Here is a 6000-nt window from a genome sequence, read left to right on the forward strand (position 1 = left end):
AAAATCCATAGAAACACGCAATAACAAAAACCCTTTCTCATTATCGGTTGACTAAAGTAATCTACAAGTCAAGGCTTTATAATTCTGCAGAATCTTTCATATGGCTGCAGAGTAGATTTTATGAATAGAGGTTACTTTTTGTGTGCAAAGCAAAAAGTTAAAAAAAACCGTTAAATTTGGTTTAAAAAAAGAAGTACAATTTGCTACTAAATGAGAGATATGCATTAGCCTGATAATGACAAACAATAAAGAAACACATGATTGCACTTAAGTTTAAATCACATTCTCAAAAAATTCCTTTAAAAAATGTTTAAAAGAATTTCTAAATATGAACACACACACACACACACACACACACACACACACACACACACACACACACACACACACACGCACACACACACACACACACTGTCCCTATTGAATGGACAGTTTTCTTTTTCCTTTTTTTAATTTATTGAATTGTTGAAACTTTAACAGTTTTTGCATATGTGCATGGATCACTGCACCCAGCACGATACTTTGTCACTTCAACCTCTGCAGATGTTCACACTGAATCATAGTGATTGCACTAAATAACACAGCTACGATTCTTATATCAGTTATATTGAAGGTAATTATGTTTAAAACGACGATAAAACATTTTGTTTGTCTCCAGGGTACTCATAGAAAGGTGAAAATAGCTTATGCAACAAAAGAAGTGCAGCTCAAATCACAGTAGGCATCTCAGGTGTCTCGGGGATGATTTTCAGGGTGGGGTGCTGTCCTTCCTCAGAGAATCACTGAAATGCTGAACTGGACAATGAAAGAGAAGGTCTGTGTTCTGTGACCATCGCTGCACTGTGTGTTGACTAAGCAGGTGTATACTGCAAGGTATTAAAATGTCTGCGTGTGTGATCAAAATTTCAGCCAGGTGCTCTGAATTTCTAATCATGGTGATAACTGTGTTAACTAATTTTGCAGGATTATTTTAAATATGCAAACTTACAATTTAAGATGTTTTTTTAACCAGCAGGATTTTACTTTGAGGGAAAATTCAAAAGTTCACGACCCAGTCATGACAATCAAAACCTGAGTATCACAATGATGGATTAAATAAATATATCAAGCAGGTGATTGACTGGTTTGTAAAGCCATTGTAGTCAGTGCTTTATACACTTACAAAACACCGGTGTCAGGTGCTTTGTCTTCAGATGGCAAAGATTTAACACAGTAAAAATGGTGAAATAGTGTTAGTAGGACGTGAGATGCTTCTAAAAACTTGTTATAAAGTCATTTAAGGTAACATATGATCTTTTCTGGTGAATTTTCAACTATAAAGGGACAATTAAGCCATCTGTCTCCTTTTTTATGTTTCAGTGTTTGCCAGCTGATTTACAACCTCAGCACACTCTCAAACTCATAGAGGAAAAACCTGCCCCCCACTCCCAAAGCTAATCTTTGACCCTGGACTGACTCATGGTGACCTCTGGTGCTGTGCTTCGTAAAATATTAACAAAATGTGAATAAATGAAATAAAACTTCAAAAAAAACCCCAACAACCCAAAATGACAAAATAATAAAGAAGTGAGTGTCTTTCCACTCAATGCTGAAAAGAGCCACCCTTGTCAGTCACAGTTAGCATCACACTCAGTCATAGGCATCTGCCATCAGAGTGGTTTTCTAAAAGGTAACGCTGTTACTGTCAGTGTGTGCAAGATGGAACGGAGGCAGGTGTGTGTGTGTGTGTGTGTGTGTGTGTGTGTGTGTGTGTGTGTGTGTGTGTGTGTGTGTGAGAGAGAGAGGCACTTTCACCCCTGGTCTCTTTTAGCCTCTTTAGCTCTGGCCCTGGGAGAGACACACACAGAGAGAAACAGAGAGAGAAACTGCCCCAAGCACATCTCCACTGACCTACATTTCATCTGTCGCTTTTTTCCACTCTTCTTTTTTTTTTCCATCTCTTATTTCTCCCGTACCAACAGCTCCATAATTGTGATGTAATGACCAAAGCAAGCGTGATAAAATCGCAGACTGGTCAGGGTGAAACACTCTAGAAGACAGGCAGACAGGAGAACGAGATGAGGGCAAGACGAGATAGAGAAAGATAGACGGGGCGGGGGAGAGGAGGGTTCAAAAAATGATTGAGGGGGGTGGGGTGTGTTAAGAATACAATAAAGGTTTCTCCCCATTTTGTCAATGCAATAAAATGTGTCTTTATGTGATCTGTGTGCTGTGTGGACTTGAATCCATCTGAGGGCTGGGGACTCCATTAAGAAGGATTACCCCTCATTGCCAACCATTCACTGTCCTCCCAAAGCCACAGAGATAGCAGAAAAATGACTTTAAACGTGAACATAAACTACGTCGTCTGCCGGGCGAGAAATTGTGAACAAGAAGGTTGCATTTGATGAGATATAATGGCTGCTCTGCCCATATGGTGGTAAAGAGGGAGGAAGGGAGCAGACTGGGCCATGCCTAAGGGCTGAACTTGGAGAAAGAAGCACTCTCCTCTGAGATGGGATCTCGGGTCCTTCTGCCATTTATGTTTCGCTGTCTGGTTCTGTTGGCTGCAAGATCCCGTTGCTACATCTCTGTCTGTCTGTTCACCCATCTATGGTCCTCCTGCCTTGAAGGACGTCAGGTCGAACTGCTTGGTTGATTGATTGTGGATCTGTTTTGAGATGATCGTGTCTGTCATTATCCTTTCATGCTTGCATCTAGTTGTTTTTATACTTTTAATGTCTCGGCTTGTCACTCCCATCCTTCTCTGCTAGGATTTGTGGTTTTTAGAGATATATTTCAATAGTTGATAGATGGACTACAATGAAATAACCTCAGAGTAAAGCTGGCATTATGCCTCAGTCAGTCGTTACAGCAGAGATACCCTCGAAACAAATAGCACTGCCATCAGCCTCAGCTGTGTTTAGTGCTAATTAGCAAATATTAGCCCTGTAATGCCAAGAGTATCATATTTTATACATTAGTTTGAGAGACATCAGTGTGATTTGTTACCCTAACCCACTTATATATTTTATTTTGTTTCATATATGCCAAATGATATTTAATTTCTTTTTTAAATGTATTTGTCAGAAGGTTCAGTTAACACTCCAGTTTAAAAAAATGTGAATTTTATGGCAATTATTTCATGGTTCAGGCTGTTGGTGGGCTAACATGGTAAACTAACACAGGACGTCGCTTAAGTTCAGCCTCATGGAGCACTTAGCAGCAGATTTCATTCCTGTTTGACTTTTTCAAGCTGCATCATTAAAGTAACACGCAAATCCTACTTAAGCTTTTTATACCTCCTTCACAAAATGTCACTAAATGCATCGCAGTGGTTAACCGTCATCAGAGGATTTTAACACGCTGCCTCCTGTGCTGAGGTGATGTTGTCGGTGTCTATGCACACGCGCAACGACACCAAAACAGAGCACATCATGTGTGAACAAGACACCGGTGGAGAAACAGGAGAGAAAACGACCAGCCAGGAAAGAGCTAGAAATGATATCCTTCTTTCTGTTAAGGCTGTTCATTCAGTGCTGCCCTTGAATCGACCACTAGGAAGTTAACTTATATATAATTAGATAAGTTTCCTCTTGAAAATAAGAAATTAGGCCACAGGTCTCTGAGGAATCTCCCTCTCAATCTGACGACATGTTCCACACTGCCTCTTATTTTCCCCTGAAACAAGCAGGTGATTTTTTTTCCCCTGTAAAACTATATATGCATGTGCATGTATGAGCATGTGGGTCTGCAGCTTGAGTGAGTGTGCGCAGCTACACTAGCAGTGCACTCCTAAGTGTCTTGTTTTATTATAACACATCCTTCTTTGCAGGGACTCACACAGACACACACATCTGTACTATGTGATCGTAAATGTATACTGTCATACGAGGCTGTTTTGCTGGTGCAAAATAAAGAGCTTGTTCGTTTTTTTTTTTTTTTCCATTAGCCCATGCACGAAATTGTTTCACACATATTTCCTCAGTGTAATGTGACATTGACACATTGACATGTCAAGTGAGAGCTCGGAGAAAAGAGAAGGAAAGCCAAAGAAAAAGGGAGAGATGAGAGATGGAAGAAGAGGACAGAGAGAGAGGGAGAGATTGAAAATACACTTGAGAAATTTGCCGAGAGATACCACAAGTGACATAGGCAATTTCTGTAGAAAAATTACTTCATCATAATTTCAATCCCAAAAAGAATTGAAAGGAAAGCCCTGAAGGAGGAAGGCCAAGTCACCTTGAGAGGCATTAGGGGAAACGCTTACCCACTGCGCACACAGACACACACACTCCTGCAGACACACACTCTGGATACAGTACAATTTTGAGTCTTCATGCAAATCTGAAACTTTACGCTCACGTCGTTCTGTAATGAGTTACTCCACTGTTCAGCCACTTTGCCCGCTTCCCTCTTTTTTTTTTCTTTTTTAATACTAGTGTTATATATCTGTGTTAAGTGTTCAGAGCCTGTGGTATATCAGCGTTAAAAATATACAACCTATTAGTCTGGCTGCTACTATTACGAGCATCATCTAATCAAAGCTTTATATAGAGCCAGTGGTTCAGACAAACAGTTTCATGTCTCTACCTCACAGTGCCAATCATCTGATTTTAATTGGATTTCTCTATTATCTGTTTTTTTTTCACACAAAGCCATTAAGATATTAAATCTAGTTTTACTTTGAGTCAGTCATTTCCCCCTTCTCTCCTCTATCCTTGTTCCTCTTAATATACATATATATTTAAATATATATTTTTTTTCGTTAGGCATATCGAATATGCCTCTGTAGCCCGAGGCTCTCTCTCAAAATAATTTAGTCGTCGTTGATTTCTCTGGGAGAGCTTAATAAATGTTGACGTTGAAATGGGGAGGAAATTGCAAACGGGGACTGTGTGAGGCTTTCATGTTCAAGGCTACTTGATAGTTATGTTGATTTTCTGAAGCAGTATGTAATGATACAAACCAGCCGAGGATACAGAAACAGCTTTCCAAATCAGCCTCTCCGGTTAATATTCACAGATGGTTTGTGAAAGACGGGTCGGCCTAAAGAGGAACACTCCCCGACATTAGTCTTTATTGAAGAGGACCAAGTCAAAGTGTGCGTGTCAGATTTTAGCGAGCGTGTGCAAATTACACCTTCCAGAACAATCAAAGATCACGTCGTGTGCTGTTTCATATGTGTGTGTGTGTGTGTGTGATGCTGCATTATAATCAGATTTCATACCCTTTCTCCTGACATGTCATGCTTTAGTGAATTTGAAGCTTTTTTTTTTCTACTTTGCTCTCATGAGACATCACTGGATTGATTTACAGTAATCCCACTCATCAAAACAAACAGATGTATCTTTTATAACCACCTCATTTTAAACCTTTCCAACTCCTACTCCTTGACCTCTGAACCCTTTCCTGTCTATAGGTGTCCAATCTACGGGGGGCTCTTCCAGAAGACCAATAACGGAGCCCAGAGGGACGCCATCCAGAGATCCTCTTACTGTCTGTCGCACAGGGGCAGCACTAAGCATAATATAATCTGAAGGGGAGGGGGAGTGATTATGTGTGTGTGTGTATGTGTGCGATGATGTGGTTGGGGTAGGTGTGGGGGTGGGAGTGGGTCTGGCCGGCATGTTTTTAACCCCTCCCTTGCCCACATCCCCATCCCCTCCTGTTAATCTGGAGTCTAGCATGTGGATTAGTGGATACTCTGCAGCACCACTGTTTGACAGAACGCACTGTGTCCCACAGGGTATATACGATTACGTCTTTAAGCAGTTTACATTCACGGCTCTGTGAGAATATTGGAGTTAGCACATTGGCTAATGACATCCTATGCAATCTGAGTGCTGGCACACGCTTCGGGACTGCGGCCTGATGCCTGTGGATGCATTTTGCCATGTTATGTTTCAGTGTGGAAAAACAGAAACCGACAATGTGTCTGAATAAGATCATGAACGTTCACAACAGTAGTTGTGATTTTCACCCTTTTCCTTTTTTTCCCCCTAGTAGTAATAAAGGCCA

Source organism: Pelmatolapia mariae, linkage group LG12, assembly GCF_036321145.2.
Source record: "Pelmatolapia mariae isolate MD_Pm_ZW linkage group LG12, Pm_UMD_F_2, whole genome shotgun sequence".
NCBI lineage: Eukaryota > Metazoa > Chordata > Actinopteri > Cichliformes > Cichlidae > Pelmatolapia > Pelmatolapia mariae.